Source organism: Rissa tridactyla, chromosome 1 (assembly GCF_028500815.1).
Source record: "Rissa tridactyla isolate bRisTri1 chromosome 1, bRisTri1.patW.cur.20221130, whole genome shotgun sequence".
In the NCBI taxonomy this organism is placed as follows: Eukaryota; Metazoa; Chordata; class Aves; order Charadriiformes; family Laridae; genus Rissa; species Rissa tridactyla.
This window is the reverse complement of record NC_071466.1, coordinates 137498942-137517557: the sequence shown is the minus strand read 5'-3', so window position 1 is coordinate 137517557 and position 18616 is coordinate 137498942. Positions and strand designations below refer to the sequence as shown.

At 38.9% G+C, this 18616-nt stretch overlaps 1 long non-coding RNA gene across 3 annotated transcripts in view; it reads right to left on the bottom strand.

The window, feature by feature from the left end:
- Window positions 1-18616, bottom strand: part of LOC128916856 (uncharacterized) — a 106410-nt gene that overhangs the window by 73929 nt on the left and 13865 nt on the right. For all 3 annotated transcript variants that reach the window (XR_008469069.1, XR_008469067.1, XR_008469068.1), the window contains exon 3: window positions 9310-9493. This is a non-coding gene — a long non-coding RNA (uncharacterized LOC128916856). The remainder of the gene's footprint in view (window positions 1-9309; window positions 9494-18616) is intronic.

The window sequence follows — 18616 nt, the reverse complement described above, 5'->3', positions numbered from 1 at the left end:
CCATGTTTCCATGCACAGTGCTAACATGAAGGCTCCATATTTTCGCAGGCAACTTTAATGCAGGTATTTGGAGAGCTTTACTACATATGAAACATGGATATTTCAGTCAGGTTCAATGAGAATAAAATATCCAGTTTTTCAAAATGGCAAACAATGCTCCTCTTTCCAAGTTCCAGTTGGGCTGCCACAGCCACAGTGACAGGAGGTTGTTCTGCCAAGCTCGGCAGACACCTCCAAATCTTCTGTAGAATTCTCCTTCACCTCCCTCCTGCCCAAGTAAAATATTACATTTCTTTTCCTAGACTTATAATGGCCATGTTTAAAAAAATGACAACGTTCTCTAATGGGGAGTTTCCTAAGAAGTGACGGTGTCAGTCAGTCTCAATTGCAGATAAACATTCTTGCTTGAAAATTTCTGGAAGCATTGCTTGAACCTAACAAATCACCTGGCAGAATAATTTTGCTCTTCTGCAGCACAGCTCCTTGACTCTGTAGCAGACACAACCTGTCTCCCCATTAATTCATGCCTCTAAGAACTTCTCAGCTCCATAAGCTGAAGGGAAATTATGTTTTAATCAAGTACATAAGCTCTGAAAAATAGTCAGAGGCTCTGCTCTGGGAAGATGCTAAAACCCTGTACGAACAGAGCTCCCTTCAGTCCCTCCTGCTGGGCTGAGTTGCTTTGCAGGCACAGAGCGCCTCGCTGCCTTGGGTTGAGAAGCTCTACGGAGGCACCACCAAGGGTCCACCTGCCGGAGGCAGGGTGTCAGAGTGCTCTCCAGCCAAGCACCCTCAATTCGTAGGTGGAGGTGACCATTAACATCCACGTGACATCCAGCACTTCAAAATGGGTCACACACAACCACCCCTGGGAAGGACTGACACGTTAAAACAGACACAGCATCCTTAGAGGTCACATACGTGGACCAAACAGTGCTATACTTCAAAGAAGTAAAAACTTTAGGAGAGTAAATGAAAATAGTGCAAACGAAGATGTGAGAATTGAAATTGTTTTGCGAGGTTACTGTATGCTGAATTTGACTTGGCCACAAAGAAACATAGTGAAGCCATGCCACCAAACAACGCCTCACATCCAACTGGTCTTCTCTCAGGACAACGACGGTGCTGAAATTCAATCTTCCAGCACCTCTCTTGGAAGCAGAAGTGACAGCAAATTTTACGGGCTAACTTTTGGGATCAGTACATGCAGGCCTTTCTTTTTGCAAATTTGATTTTAAGGCTTAATGTAATTCTTGCTAAAAATAAGGTAATAGAAGGGTTCCAGTCTTGCACTGTAATGAACTGCAGGCTCAATTGTTTGAAGTAGTAAAATTGCATTGATGAGACCAGATCAAAGACAAACGAAAAATCAGATATTTCCTCTTGAGGGTAAAAACTTTAGGAGGCTCATGCTTTTTCAAGCAGCCCTTACTGCGGTTTAAAGGCAGGGTGATCTTGTAGTCAGATTTAATTTATTATCAAAACATCAACAACAAAATAAGGGGGCACGTGCAAACTCCAGTGTCAGAAAATGCTCAAAGAAAACCAAACATACCAGATACTATTACCAAGTATAACGTGGGACCAATCTTGCTTTGTTTTAGAAATTAGCTGTAACACAGACAACAGAATGGTATTAGTAACAGCTACAACTGTCTACCATCCCCAGGCAGTAGACCTCCTGCAAAACTTCAGAGGCACCACCATTTTTAACTCCTTGCCAACATATACACGTGTCATGATTGTTGGGATGCCAACCATTTCAGGACAGAACCCAAACAGCGAGAATTTTTAATCCAGGGAATACTCAGAGCAATTTATGTCAATCCCAGCGCCTCACTCCAGAGTCTGAGAATAATATATTGCACAGCTGTTACTATTATATCTAATATACACTTCAAATTATTTATTCTTTTATTCTTTTTTAAATAAATAATTGTTTATTGTGGCCATTTTACTAAATCTGAATTTTGTGGACACACAATTTCATTGTCCAAAAATACTCAAGAGAACTGAGGGGAAAAAAAAAAAAAAAGGCAGAGAGGCCAGATAATTGCTTGAACCCAGGTTGTACAAAATCCATTTTATAGATGCACCTTGTGATTATGTCAACCATCTTAGTAGCCCTAGACTCACTTGTGATTTGTGGAGCTCTTCCACAGAGAGCTGAGTGGTCAAATGGCATTGATTAATTTCATGTCTACCTGCTAAACTGTATTTCAAAATGGGAAAAGGACTCACTGCGCTTTCTTTATACTGTTACCCTATAATCAGTATTTATAGTCAGAGCAGTAGTGTTGCATGAACCTAGGAATTTATAGCAGTCTGTGTGCCCGTGACCACAGCAGTTCCACATTTATGTTAGAAATAACATGCCCTTAAATTTACTTCTCAACAACAGCGTGCAGTCTGGAGTTTTCATATAGCAGAAGCAGCTCTCTCCCATAAAAAAACAATTCATTTAAAAAAACCCCAAACCAATAAAATATAAGAATCATATCCTGAATATCACATGCTTAGATTTAATCAAAGAATACCAGATATTCCTGTAAAAGGGCTACAATATCTTCAACATACCACCTTCTCCTATTCTGCTACCAATTTCAAGAATTGCTTACAGTCTCCTGGTAGGCGCATCAGGCTGCAACTCCCTACAGTCTTCAAAAACATAAGACAAGAGAGATAACAATCTCAAAACTGGTAGGGTTTTATCCAGCACCCGAGCCTGGTTTCTTAAAAGCAAGAAAGATACTCTTCTTTATTCAAGGTCCAATGTAAAGGGAAAATTAAAGACTGGCCTCTAAGCAGTTCTTATGGGCCAGATTATGTGAAGCAAGTCAGTGCTAGGCACCAAATGGTAAATGAGAGCGAAGATAAGGCTCCTAATCAAACATCTCCATGGCTGCGTTTACAGGCTGTCTGGATGCTACAGCCTGTGGGCTGCTCTGAGTGCTAAGGGACTATGTGAGAACACTATTTGAGACCTCTAGGAAGCAGTGAAATTCAATGGGGAGTTTTAAAACAGCTTGAATAGTTCATCTGATATAGGTTCTGCAGCAGCGATGCCAATGCTGGGATCTGGTTTCATACATGTTACTTGTTCACAGGAAAAGAAAACTTGCCGTATCACCCAGTCACGTATCACTGAGCAAGCCTATAAACTACTGGGGCACGGATGGAGAAAACACTGGGAGCCGTAAGAATCGTCAGATGAGAGATGAAACTGTTAATGGAAGTCGTGCAGTCCATTTGACTGGAGGTACCTGAGGCTGGTTTAGCACCAGTGCAACACTATGTCTCAAGTACAGCGAGGCAGAGCAGAACATACCCCCCAGCGTGTCAAATACCTAACAGAGAAATTCCTCAGCACAGAGAGCTAAGTCCAGAATGATTGTATTTAAAATTGTGGCTACTTCTCAGGGCAGAAGACAGCAGGCGTCTTTAAGATCCATTTATTGATTCTCTGAGGTGCATTTAATTTACTAAAAAAGGCGTGCTTCTCAAATCCATTTCCTTGAAAGTATCAAAACCACACAGAAGTCCAAAGACTGAGTAAAATAATGTCTGATACAATAAAAAGACAAAATTGTATTAACAGATTCATCTGTCACTGATGAATGGCAATGTCATATTAACATTTCAAATTAGAATACTGGCACCTTTTACACATCCCCTTTCTACCCTAATTTTGACCACTCTCTGTAAAGAAATAAATACACAAATACATATGCATGAAAAACATAAATGACAATGTTAACAAATTATGATAATTCTAAAAAGAGACAAAGGACTTCCAGTTTTTAATCAGCTTTTTTAGCAGAGACAATTTAAAAAATAAAAAAATTTGCAACAGGAGTCAATCTCCCATCCTGCTATTTCAAGACCTGCTCCAACAGTGTCTAATTTAGAAATAATATAGATGTCCATGGTGAAAGAGCTTTTGGTCCCAAAATACAAGAATGACTCTATGCCTCGGATTTATACAGCTCTGCTTCCACTAGTTGGTTGAGGACGCTTTGCCATATGGTGACTTGACTTTATTTCCTCCAATGTCAACATTTTTAGTAAAACCTAACTGATGAGGTTTAATTTTTATTTTATGATTGTATATATTTTATAGTTTTTAATAACTAGGCCATTCTTATTTCTGACAGTGAAATGAAGAAACTTCTTTTTATTTGAAAGAATAATTCCTGATGCAATTTGCAAAGCAAGAACACAGAAGACACTTATGCACGTGACAGAAGTGTCCTCAATTCTCCTGTTAAAAGCAGCACACCTCTTCCTAGTCAAGCAGGCACTGGTTCCAGTCCCAAGCAATATGGGTGTGCAGGTCATTTCATCATAGAATGGTTTGTGTTGGAAGGGACCTTAAAGATCATCTAGCTCCAACCCCCCAACAGTTCCCCCCCCCAACACCTCCCACTAGAGCAGGCTGCTCAAAGCCCCATCCAGCCTGGCCTTGAACACTTCCAGGGATGGGGCATCCACAGCTTCCCTGGGCAACCCGTTCCAGTGCCTCACCACCCTCAGAATTTCTTCCTAATAACTAATTTAAATCTTCCCTCTTTTTTGGTTTAAAAGCATCACTACACTCCCTGATAAGCAGTCCCTCCCCAGCTTTCCTGTAGGCCCCCTTCAGGTACTGGAAGGCCACTATAAGGTCTCCTTGGAGCCTCCTCTTCTCCAGGCTGGACAACCCCAACTCTCCCAGACTGTCCTCACAGGAGAGGTGCTCCAGCCCTCTGAGCATCTTCGTGGCCCTTCTCTGGGCTCGCTCCAACAGGTCCATGTTCTTCTTATTTTGGTGGCCCCAGAGCTGGATGCAGTACTCCAGGTGGGATCTCACCAGAGCGGAGTAGAGGGGCAGAATCGCCTCCCTCAACCTGGTCATCTCCTGTGACTACACAACCTGCTAGACATTGGGTGCCCAGGAGCAGACACTCACCATACCTAACGAAGAGGATATAGGTGCTTACAAAACAACCCTTCCATCCAGAACTGGTTTTTAAAGTAGGTGGGGAAAATCACCCATCTCATTTCACTACCTACAGAGAAATTACGTTCCTAGTACTTTAAACACAGGAACTATCAACTCACTTGATGTCTATCTGTCTCAGAGTTTGCTTTAGCTGGGTATGTAGCTTCCAATGATGAGAATTCATACATGCTAATCATTGTTTGCTTAAAAATTCACTTTCATTGATTACTAATATAAGCAAGTTATTGGGAGTACTCAAGTAATATTCTGAGGCTGAAAATATTTGATAACCCCTTTAGTAATTTGTAAAAAGATAATATTTACAGAAATTAAAGAATATGTCTTATACCAAAATAATAGAAAGATTATCACTTACCCCAAATACTCTAAAGTAACATTACTGCCTTTCTACCTTTCTCCTGGTTACCCAGGGAATTTAATTACCTTCTTGTGCTATTCCTTGCAAGCTCTTTTGTTCCTTAAGTCTTCAAAATAAAATTTCTTTTTTCAATGTTAGCTAGAGCTGAGCCACTTTTTCTTACAGGACCTCTTGCACAGGAATTATGTGCAGAGAAAGAGCTACATACTGATGACCGCTGCCATATTTATTTAAGCCTGTAGACATTTTTAGAACCTATCAGAAAAAGGTTTGAATTATAAGGAAGATATACTCATCTCACAGTCACTTTTCAGCTGGAGGTTCAATCAGCCAACTGAGTGTACGAACAAAGGTTTATATTTAGAGGACTGAATAGAAGGAGGCTGCAGTTAAAGCATAAAGTCCTCAAAACTTAGGAAATGCCAAAGGTAAGACTCCCCTCTTCTCAGAAAAAGCTAACTGTTTTAACGGAAATTGCCCTACCACAGTAATTCTGAACAATATTCTCAGCACTGACAGTTCATCCCAAATACTTTATATTTGGCAATATTCTAAGGAACTGATAACAATGCAAATATGAGGCAAACAGCTTCTCCTACAGTTAACTTTCCCTGCTTTACTACTATTATTTTAGTTGGATAGAGAAAGTAAATATTTTTCCAATGAATTAACTAACTTGAGGATATGTCTTAATCTTTATGTTACATACTGTATTTCTATTTCAGCACATTCCTCCTCTGGAAAAAAAGAAAAAAAAGAAAAAAAAAGAAAAGGATTATCAGTCATTTCCTGTGGACTGGAAAGAAATCCAGACTTAAAAGGCTTGCAAGAGCAATTTAATATTGGAGCAACTGCACCGTCCATTTTCTGTATTCATTTCTCATCAGCCAAGTTAAGATCTCTTGTGTACAAGGGAATCTGCTTTTCACAGGTGTGCCTAAAGCTTCTGGCAGGAAAAGTCCAAGTAATTCAATTTATTGTGGAACTGCAAAGGAAACTGCAGCTAAGAAAAAAAACCCAACAAACCACACAACCAAATCTCTTTCTTAATCTGAACACGTGTAAATTAACTTTCAAGAAATGTTACAAGCACCAGGTCAGCCTTTCCCTTCTGCTGGTTTGAGGATTTGAGAACACCGTGATCCCTGGGCCAGAAACTAAGAAATTAGAAATAAGCAAACTTGATTTGAATATGTGTTTGCATCTGTTTTCAAAATGCCTCATTTCTCACTTTGCAACAGGTTAAGACAAAGCCAGATTTACTGATTTCTCTTTCTATTTATATCTGGAGCAATGCAGCATCAGCTGACAGAGTCAACTGCGCATATCCAGGACATGGGAAGCATTGGAGAACAGTTTCTCCTCCCTCTGAGAGTGTCTAGAACAAGTGTATTTGAAGGAAGGTTTATTGTGCATTAAAAGACTTTCAAGGTGTGTTCCAAAAAATCCTTCTCTGAATGCGTAAATGAGAATTAAGAGAATGAGAAAACAGTAAGAAGAGTATTGCATGTTAGTTAGCCCAAGACACAAAGATCAGCTTTTCCAAAATAAACTATCTTATTACTGAGAAAATTCTGAAACAACATAGCAGTAAAAAGAGAGGCTAGTATTTATTGTATACATTGAAGATGTTATGACTATAAATTTATTTTAATTAGCTAATTGTGACAATACCATTGGGCAATACCTGATCTTATTGTTAGCTGGGTTTCTTCCTCAAAAAATGAACTTCAGCCTGCAGAGACTTTAACCTTAACAAGATTTCATACATCAGAGTTCTTGGAACAGACCACTTCCTTAAAAATACATGAGGATCAAGTTTTAGAACATTTTAATTTAGTCTCTGGTCTTGCAATTTATTCTGAGGTCTAGTCCTAAAGAGATATATGTATTACTTAACGTACATCAGAGGCAGCAGTAATAACTCACTATTTTCTTAATAAGAACAATGACCTCCTAACCAGACTGATTTTTCCTCTCTTTCCATTTTTTATAAGAAGATTCTTAGGTGAGCTATTTATGTTTTAAATTCAGTGTAAAATACATGAACACCCAAATCTCAGCTTTTTAATGCCACTGGCACATAATTAAAGACATAAACAAAGACAAAAAATCAACAGACTGGTAACATTTCATCAGTGGAAGTCATTACTCTATATAATTATTTTATGGCCTCGAAACTCACAATCCGCCAGTACCCTTCCAGTAAATATGCTCAGACCCAAACAAATGTCCCTAGTTGTTGCGGAGATAAATGGGCTTCATAGCCAACAAATACACGCTATTTTGGACCAAGCTGTGAGAGCAGTCAAATCATAGACTCAAAGGCCCTTAGAGAAACTGTGCTGCTGGCAACTCTCATTCTTACACACCAGTGACCCTCCAGGACTGATACTTCAGCTGATCTCAACTGTCTCAGAACTGACACAAAAGATGCACAACCCCTGAAGTTAAAACATCCCTCACATGTAGGGCTTTGTCCTCAGACACAGTAAATCCAAACCAATTTATATATTTATACACATGTATGCATGAACGCAAGTATATTCACCCACATGTATGTTTCCTACACAAAGCAAAGTAATATCATCCTATGCCGGGATTCCTGCTCAGCTTTATCATGTTCTTGATTTCATCCGTAGTCGGACCATGCAGGCTACAGACCAGTGCAATGGATTCCTCAGCAAAACGGTAATTTACAACAGCCATTTCTAGAAATAAGACACTGATGTAATGGTTATATAAGTCTCTGCATGTTTTCATTAATATCTCTGGTGGTCTGGGGTGTGCACAGAATTTGGTACCAGTGTACAGCTATCATTTTTATCTACAGCATTTGGAATGATAACAAAAAAAAAGTATGCATGCTTTTCCTTTATTGCAGATACACAGACGATAGGAGGATAGGGGATAACCAGATTTAAAAAAAATAAAAAAAATAATCTGCATGCTATTGATTCTCCCACACTTATTACCGACTGCTATGTCTTCTACCACAAATATTCTCTTTGATGTTAACAAGAAAGATGAGCGGCAAAGGCTGCAAGAATGCATATGCCCGTTACTGTCTTAATTATAAACTTGTCTGACTACAAACAAATGAAAAATAAATTGTTTGTATGCCCTGGCCAAATTCCTACGGCTATAAAGTGAGCATTCCATTATTTGTCAAAAGCAGAATTGTATGTTGCCATGAATATTGAGAACTGTACCCAGTACACATTCAGACAATGAGGTCTTTCACATGAATTTTAGTTACATATATATATGACCTGAAACAGAAGCTGGAGAAAAAGATTCATGTAAGTACTGATATCCCTTGGAAAATGCTGTTTATATGAAATGCTATGACTACAGTCACAGAGAAGGTATTCTCCGGACACCCCAACTACCTGTACTAAATTGATATCGCAGTAAGGAAATAAATTGGAAGAATTTAATTCCCTAAATGTAAGCTAATGGATCCACTACTGAATAAAAAACCAAAACACTAAGAACAAGGCAACGACATTAACTATAGACAGTGCAAATAATTCAGCTATTTCTCAGGAGCTAGGGAAGCCAAAATATATTGTACTACTCAGCAATTCATACTTTCCATACCTACACTAAAACTTCTTTTACATAGTTAAACATTTCTGTACTTCGACATCTATTATCAAAAGAATAAAGAAAATATAATATATGCTTTTATTTTTTAATAGGAAACAATTTATTCAATTATAGATATATTTAATCCTAGTAATACCCTTGGGCTTGTTGTTTCTGTTTTCATTATTTGAACAAATATTGCATTGAAATTTTCTTAAATGGAATTGCTCCTATAGACATTTCAGCACAGAGGCCAATGCACAAACAGTATCTTCCCTGCCCTAGAATTACACCTGCACGGTTCATGTCAGCTTCTACTTTACAACTAAGTTGTTTTTTCTTTTTTTTTTAATCTTACCCCAAGTTTCAGAAGAATCTTCTAGAAGTCCTGCAGACAATGTGATAGAAAACGTATTTGTCTACTTTCATCCTGCATTTTGAACGATGGTTCAGATCAGGAAGAGCTTTTTCAGTGTTAAACTGTAATAATTCTGCTGCAAATGTCACACTCCTTACAGGAAGACTACATCCAGGCTGATACACTGGAAAAATAATTAAAAAAAAGATAAAATCTTTCACCATGCAGAAACGTAAATATGTATCAACTGAAGCAGCAAATATCTGTAAGGGTTTTCTTTTTTCTGCTTTTGTAACTCTTGGGCAGGATCATCAATATTAGCTGTAAAAGAAAGGATGTCTGAACGCTGCATTTAGATCTCAAACATACAAAGAGGTATGTACAGAATTGTGAGTCTAAAAATCAAAGTTTTACAGAAACCTCAATTTTTAAAAATCGGGTCCTATATCCGAGTGTAGGCAGGGAAGAAGGCATTTTTAGTGCACACATTTTATCTTCTCAAACAACTCCCCATACATCGATTTTAGTCTTTTTATCAATACGGTGCTAGATACTTCTCTATCTTAATCCATTAGCTTTGTGATCGCACTGCACAGAATGACACTCTTTGTCAGGAGACTGCACTGTACCACGAGGAAAAAGCAACAGATCGAGCAGCGTGCACATATATTTCCAACTGCTCTCTATACAGTGAGACAAACTGTAAAAGAAAAGAAGTTATCTGCATTGTAAAGCAGGACAGCAGCATTGTTTTGAACAGTACGCCGCATGCATTTCAGCGTCGTGAAAAGGACGGGCACCTGCTTTTTGACTTACAAGTCACGTAGACTGTAAAATAACAGAGTAAACCTGATCTGATGAATTGTCCAGTACAGGAGTAACATTAACGGTTTCTCAAACATCTTGAGGATTATTTATTACAAAGGTTTTCTAGTATGAAGAATAACTGTGTAACTGTACAGCCTGGAAACTCACACCGGAGATTTCCTAAGGACACTGCACAGTGTTCAGGAAGCCAGAGATGGAATCAATGTTGCAAGCTTAAATCTAAGATAAACCCAATTAACGGCCGAAGAATTATCATGCTTTTTAACCAGAGAAGGGCCTCCTCCACAAAGCTCGTCTCTCGCTAAAAATCCGTTCTGCAGTTTGCGAGAGGGGCCAAGCCTGGTGTGCGGCAAGAGACTCATCTCCATCTGCAGTGTATTTGTGGAAACCAGTCATCTTGGATGATTCGAACCTTGCAGAGACAGGAATTCCTGTCGCCCTGCTCACACAGACGTGTGCGGGCAGCCCAAAGGCTCCTCGAGCAGTATTTGAGCATCTTGACAGTTTAAACTTTAGTGGTTATTACAGTGCAAGATTTACATATTTAAAAATGCTTGTCCCGGACAGGTTAAATATGTAAACAAAACCTGACGTGTATTTAATAAAATTAAATGTATTTTTATATTTAAATTATATGTAATAAAATTAAATATATGAAATATTAAATTTAACTGTACCCATGTAGAATACAGAAACATACAAATTTCTATAGAAACATATATGCTGTTGTACTCAGCAAGCAATTTATATAGTGGCAGGGTGATTAATTTCAATCCATACTTCCAAAAGCATGTCTCAGAGCATTAATGTATACTTTAATTACTGTGCCAAGCAGATGAGCACATAATAGCAGCTATCATTTTAGAACTTTACAGCCATGGTTCACTATTTGAAAAAAACCTTCTTAGATGAACATTTGCTTTACAAAAGCAACAGACTCTTGATCTTATCAAGGTTGCTTAATTTTAAAATCAAATCACAAATTTCATGATATTCAGTATTGTTCTTAAAGCCTTGGCTGCTGCAGTTATGCAATTACAAGACACTTAACAATTTTTAAGACTAAGTATATCTCTAACCCTCGTGTTTTATACTTAAAATGTGTATCTCAGCAGCTCAAAAACCATGCAGCAAAGTAAAAGAAACTCTACAGCGTTCTAGCATCTCATAGCATTTAACCTATGTCATGATTTTTCAATCCAGGCTAATATTTTTCTAAATTAATACCTGAAATTAGTAATGCCACACTATCAACCCAGGAATCCGCTGTGAGGGCCACGGCCAGGCCAACCAACAGCGTCAGCTCCTGGCAGCGGTTCTAGCTGATGGTCAGCAAAAATACCCATATACCTTAGACAAGCTTGGAGAGAGCAGCACGGCTCACGTGCAGCCACCAAGCCTGTCCTGGCTACAACCACCACGTGGACCTGCATGTGATAGCCCCAGCAACATCTGGATAGGCCTCCTGCATCACACATCAGCTTGCTGAGCGCTACCGCAAGGTAGACAGGTTAAGGAGGAGGACCCCAAGACACTCAGGGGTCTGGAGCATCACCCCTGTGAGAACAGGCTAAAGGAACCGAGCTTGCTCAGCCTGGGGAAGAGAAGGCTTTGGTGATAGCCTTTCCACACCTGAGGGCAGGTTATTGAGAAGTCAGAGCCAGGTTGTTCACAGTGGGGTGTGGTGGGAAAACAAGAGACAACAGACATAAGTTGAAATGTGAGAGGCTCAGGCTGGAAATAAGGAAAAACTTTTCTGCCGTGAGGTCAGTTATGCAATGGAAGAGGCTACACAGAGAGGTTGTGCAGTCTCCATGCTTGGAGGCTTTCATGACCCAACTGGATGAAACCCTGAGGAAACTGGTCTCATCTCGCAGCTGACCCTGTTTTGAGCAGGAGGTTGGACTGGACACCTCCTGAGGTTCCTTCCAACCTGGAGCCTGATCCTATGATCATTCTGTGTTGCTGATCATTGCTGCCTAAATGGCATGTTTTCTGGAGCTAGTCCCCTCTCACAAGATTTTATTTGTTCTGTTCATTCATTAGAGTCCTCACTATGACACCTTTCAGGCCCCACAAGACTGTCTCCTCTGACACACCAGTGCGTTTTTTCTCGAAGAGCCAACAATTCTTTCAGGCACTTGAATCCCAAAGTATTTTAGCAAATACTCTGAAATCCATGAACCGATTCGTCATGGTAATTGTTACTACCGAATGAGTAACCCTCCTGCAGTATCAACATGCAAAACAGGGAAGGAATGAAATATCTGTAAAAATTTTTCCTCATCATGAACAAAATCCAACTTAGTCAGGACATTTTTTCCTTATCTTTTCAAAAAACACAACCCCATATCTGACCTTGAATATCCTTTCTCATGGGGGTCAAGTCAGTTGCTAAAACTGCTGGTATAAATGTATTTCCATTATTTTTTTCCTGCATGTGTTCTACATTTTCAGCTCCCAAAGCATACTGCTGAAATCAAGAACAGCCCTGTGCAGGCAGGCAGCTTCCAGGCATAACAGAAAATCAAAGCACATGCACAGCAAGGCCCATGAAATAGACCTCCACACATGTACCTGTTTTTATGACTACTATAATACAGAGCATTATAAATACGACAATACACGAAGGAACTGGGAAGCGAGAGTGTTGAGCTACCTAGAACTTCAACCATCTGACATTTGAAAACGCTCGTTTGGCTCTTACACAAGGCCCTGGGTACATTTTGGTTATTGGAATTATCATTCAAGTCCAAAAATAGTATACGGTTAACTCACTGAATAAAACCCTTATTATGAGTAGTAAGAAATACACAGTTATAACAGGCCACCCCAAAGCACTTCTAAGACACAGTTAGCACAAACCTGCTATACTTTTGTTAGAAGACCACCTTCCACAAGCAACTGATTTTCATCAGTTCCTGGAGTGCTTTTGCTTAGTTTTTTTTCTTGTACAGCTGTGCCCTAACTTCATTTTGTTAACGTATATAATTTTTCCTAAGAAAAGATCAAGTGGACAAATCAGGTTCCCACTCCCGGCACCAAGATATTACCGAGCTCCATAAGCTATTAAGGGGTTCCAAACTATGGCAAACAAGCCCCTCAAGGCTCACTTAGGAAAAAATATAAAAACACAGGTCTAAGCCTGCCAGCATGTCTGCCTCTTAAACAGTCATAGAAACCTGCCTCAGAAGAAAAAAAAAAAAAATCTTTATTATGTATGAGGTACAGACCATCTGCGGTGGGCTCCGAGAGCCAACTTAAAAGAAGGGCAGGTGGCGGGGGGGGAAGCAGTGTTCCCAGCTGCATTCACAGTCAGGGAAGAGCTTGAGACTCAGAAGTCATTTGTGAGTAGGAAAGAGGTGGTGGATTAGGATGAAGAAGTATATGCAAGACCTGTCGTTGTAAAGGACGCAAAAAAAAAACCAAAATGTTGTTACAAACATACTGCGTGTAGGGGTATATGGAGAAAGGCAACAAGAACAAAGAAAACCTGGTGAAAAGAAAAAGCTCAGCCCATAAAAACCAGTTTTCTAGGAGCGCTCTCTCCCTGGCACGGTGGTAGAAGGAGCATACAGAAGGTAAGAAGGGGTGATAATGTTATTACTCTCATTTTAATGTAGACCACTGAACTCCTCATGACATGGGAAGTAAGAATGGCAACAGCAGTAAACTGGTAGCAACAAAGAATTTGGGGAGGCTTTCCTATTTACTCTTTCTTTTAAAGAATTAAACAGATCTTTCCATATTAGTCATAGAAATTTTCTTAATTCTCTTGACACCGCTTTTCACTACTACCACTACACATGTCCGTATTAGCTATGTACTATTATGCATGCCATACAGCTCCATAATGTTTCACTTCTGAACAGGAAAAAACAACCTTGTTTTTTAATTGTAACCACTGAAACTTGAGTTACATTTAACCCTCCCACCAAAAAAAACCCTGTGAGAACATTTTCTAACTTCTAGCAGCTTGCTCTACATTTACGTGTTTGCAGTTCAATAAACAGGAGATAGTTACATTAGCTATAAATGAACTGTGACTAGGTAAATATGAGTAAGCCTTTCGAAGTGACTGTTGCTGATTCTGTCAGGGAGCAAATCTATTTGCGTCTCTATTCAAGCCAGAACCACCACAAGGATTTGTCCCGTTATGTAAAAATTTGCTGGCTTTTTAAACACTGCACATTAAACCCTGGTTTCACCGATATCCCTGGATCAAACCCTGCCCGCCTCTCCGGGGCCAGGATTTCACCTGGAATTTGAGCCTGTATGTGGGCCGTTCCTGTACATACTTACCCATGATGGAAGGGCACTGACATTTGAGCTCTGGTGAGCCTTGCCGTCACAAGCTGAAGTCACTTTTCCCAGAGGTCTGCTCCACCTAGCTGCTGGAGATCCTGGCTCTCCATGCTGAGTCAGCACACACAGACCTAAGGTACGCTCCAGCAGCTTAGCAGAAAGGTGATGCACTCCGGAAGGGTTTGAGCTGAACCTGGGGGTTTTGCAACGAAGCAGCTAAGGTGTGGGCACACGTCCCCTCCTGGAAATTTTGCTGAGGAAGAACTAATCCTCAGTAAAAGGGTGGAGCAGGGAGTTTGGGGCAGCAGCAACTTAAACCAGTTCAAGGAGGTTTGCCAGAGCTTGTCTGTCAGCGCTCGAGCTTTACTCCTGTAAAGAGTCCTACCAACTTCAAAGGGGCTGCGTGCACCAAGGCAATTACTGACATCCACTCTTGCAGAGAAGACTGAAGGCTAATTAAAATATGTATATTTTTTTTAAATGTGCACGATGACATCACTTTCACTTTGCTAAAGTATTACAAATACTGGGAGAAACAGTGCAAGATTATTGTGCTTAAATTTGCTTATTTATTTAAAATAAGGTCAATTTTGCATATGCATGCCAATATCCGTAGAAAATTTACTAACCGCACCCCTACAAATCTATGCTAATCTGCATACGCTAGCATAAATTAAGACGAGTCCTTGCTATAAAAATGCCTTTTTATCCACGTATCTAGAAATACGCTCATGCCTAAGCAGGGAATTTTAAGTTGTTTCCCAGACTGTTCCTGCATCCAACTGCAACCTGTTTATTTTGACCTCAGTTCTTAGAAACTGTTGATGCCACGGTAGAAATATGCTGTGTGTTCCAACAGGCAACAAACAGTCCTAATGACAGAATACTCCATCTGTGCTGCCAGAGCGTACAGCCTCAGTCTATAGCTCGTATATGCTCTAGCTGAGCATGAATCCTCGAAACGCCAAGCGAGCGGGAACGTAACCTGCGCTGCAGCTCGTATTGCAAGGTATGTTCTGACGTGACAAAACTACCCAAAACAGGCCTTTGTCAAGGGTCCCAAGTTAGACAGCTTACATCAGTATAATCCAAATGCACCAGCAGCACTTTTATTCCACTCTCCCTGTTCTGATTTTGTTACGTAGAGGCTTTTTTATTTTTTCTTAATGTTTTAAAACGACAAAGTAAAGAAAACTGGCTTAAAAAATGTCCAGTGCTATCAAAAGGTAAGAGTTAAAGCATGCAGAACATATGGCACTATTTACAGCAGGCTAACACGCTGAATTCAAGGGAATTTTCCATCAACCTCGTACTCTGGAAAAGGTATATTACAGAAAAATGCATGTGGGGATCCTTTAATTTTTCTTGCATCTTCTCTTCTTATATGATGCAGCTGTGGAGCAACACCCACTGGTATTGGTAGCATGAAACGGCGATCCTTTCCTTTTACCAAGGTCTGGTACCAATTACCATGGATTTAGAGGCACTATATAAAAGACAGTGCTGATTTGTTTCTAAATTTGTATCTTGATTAAACTGTCAGACTATAGCACAAAAGGAGAGCTTACCTGACTTTAAAATGCTACTACAATAAATTATCCAAGAAGTGCAGTACAATTTGAAAATGCTTATACATGGATCAATACTACGCTTTATGTTTAGATTTTGAATTTTGCTCATGCCAAATCAAATGGAATAGAGGCAGCATTTTATATTCAAACTGTAAACTCAGTATGTTCTAAGTAAAAACTATGTGAGGAGAGGCCGTGAAGCAGGATTTTAAAAATCAGCAAGTTGGCCAAGAGAATAACAACGGTATTATTATTTTCAAAATTACTTTTAACTGTGTTTTGGTACACAAAAGAGCAAATATGAAAGGCCAAAACTCATATTCTCAGGAACACCGATATAAACCTCCATGGGTCAGAATAATGCTTTTCAACATTTATCCTTGTAAACAGAGCAGAATTTAGTCTCGCTCTGTTAAAGCAAAGTTGTTTCCCCAAGAATAGCATCAATGATACCGAATATATTTTAACTATCTAGAATATCAACATCTAGGATTAGTGCTGTAAACATACATAGTGATTGCGGTATAATGAAAGAAAAAGTCAACATAAACATGGTGAAGCAAAACCAAGATCAGCCATGCAGAACTTCCAAAAAGTAGTTTAGGAATTAAACTACTGTTATTAAAAATATGATTATTAAAGCTTTAACAGTATACTGAACCATTCTGTATAATGCAAATATTACATAAAAAAATAGAGATTCATTTTCAATCATGATTACAAGCCATCACTTTTCCTAAAGTTTCTGGGTTTTTTGCCAATGTTCTTGTATATCCTAACGCAATTTTTCTACTTACTTTTACACGGTATCCATGTAAGAAAATAGTTATTCTAAATTAATTAATTAGCATGCACCCTTCCAGAGAGGGAACAGATGATAAAAGTATTACATAGTGAGTTCAGGCATATTTTTATACCCTCAAAAGAGGGTAATTGATCCTCCCCTCTCCCCAGTTTCAAATGTGGAACTTGGCTGCTATGGGTTCTTTCCCACACAAATCAAGCCTTAGCTCTTTTGAATTGAAACAATATGGGATGATTATTGTGGGAAATTTTTTACTGTTACTGTAATTCAAAACTTTCTGTACCCAATTTTGCATTTTCTATAAATCAAAAACCCATTTCACTTAGGGCTACAATTAAACAGAGGAAATCAAAGACTAACTTCTAAGCAAGTCTTGCTATTAATCATAGGATGAACTAGTAGTACAACTACTTTTACTACAGTTCCTTTCTGCCTGAGAACTACGTTTTAATCTGAAGCTTGAGCTCTTTAGAAGAGACTGTGTCACAGATGAGACAAATTAAATAAAGGTATACTAAACCGTAAAGCATTCCATGCTATTTAAGATGGAAGAAAAAAACCCCAAAGCATACTGACTTCTGTAGTAACTCCAAAACAACCACTAGCTACAATACAATCAATCACAGTTATTTATAGAAGCCTCTCTCACCTTTTGACACAACAGAAGCCTGCTAAAAAGTACAGCGCCGACAATGTTTGCACTAATGCAATGCTACTACACAGACAACCACTCAGGGTCTGATGCTGCAACTACAGAAGGTATCGTGCTTTTTCCTTCATCAGAAGCAGCCACGGAGTCATGTCGCTTACTTTATGCATCTGAACTGAAATACATCTTTTTCTCCTTTTTGAAGAATAATTTACAAGAGCAACTCATTTCAACATTGAAATTTAAATTTAAAATATGAGACACAAACACAAAATTAAAATACTACTGAAAAATGAAACTGTGTGGAATATGTAAACTCAGGGCTTCTGTTTTTTCAAATTGGAAGTCAAAACGATGCATTTTTATTTCCTAAAAAGAAAAAAATGCATGTTGTTTGCTAGACAAAATAAAATATGAACTCTTAAATCAACAGAAAGACGTGTTTCACCCAGCTGTCTTGATTTTTTTTTCTCTGTTTCTCAAATTATTTTTTTTTATGTCATTACTGTTTTTCAGTGCCCAGATATTTTTAGGGAGAGGTTTAATGCTTCATGGCATTACTCTTTGCAAAACTCCTACAGAGGTACAATTCACTGAATTATTTGTAGCAATACATCCACAGTAAGAATAAGCAATAATAGTAATTTATTCATAAAATATGGACTAAAAAAAAATTGGCTTCCAGTTAAACACAGTCTGTAATGTGTATTTTCCATGCTAAAGAGAAATCTTTTACTGATTGCGAGGTAAAAATTAAAATGTATCTTGTAAAACTTCCCATTCTTTAAAAACCAGAGACAAAGAAAATAGCTGTGAAGAGTTTGGGGAGTTATTGGACGGGCTTCTTACAAAAACAAAACAAAAATTCTCCCAACACTGACTTATTATTCAAATACCGTGTTTCAATAGAACACCAAGAGAGAAGTTTTCACCTCTGAGAAGAATCAGATTTAAAAAAGCAAATGACTTACTGAGACTACAGATTGAAACATTGTTTTACTATTGATTTTCTTCCTAACGAAGATTTGCAATGTACTTGCAGATCTCATTATCTCTGACAATGAACTCCTGGAGCAATCAACACCTCTGTTTCTCAAGAAGTGCATTCAAAACATGTCAGTTCATCTGTGACACGATGAGTTCCCAGGT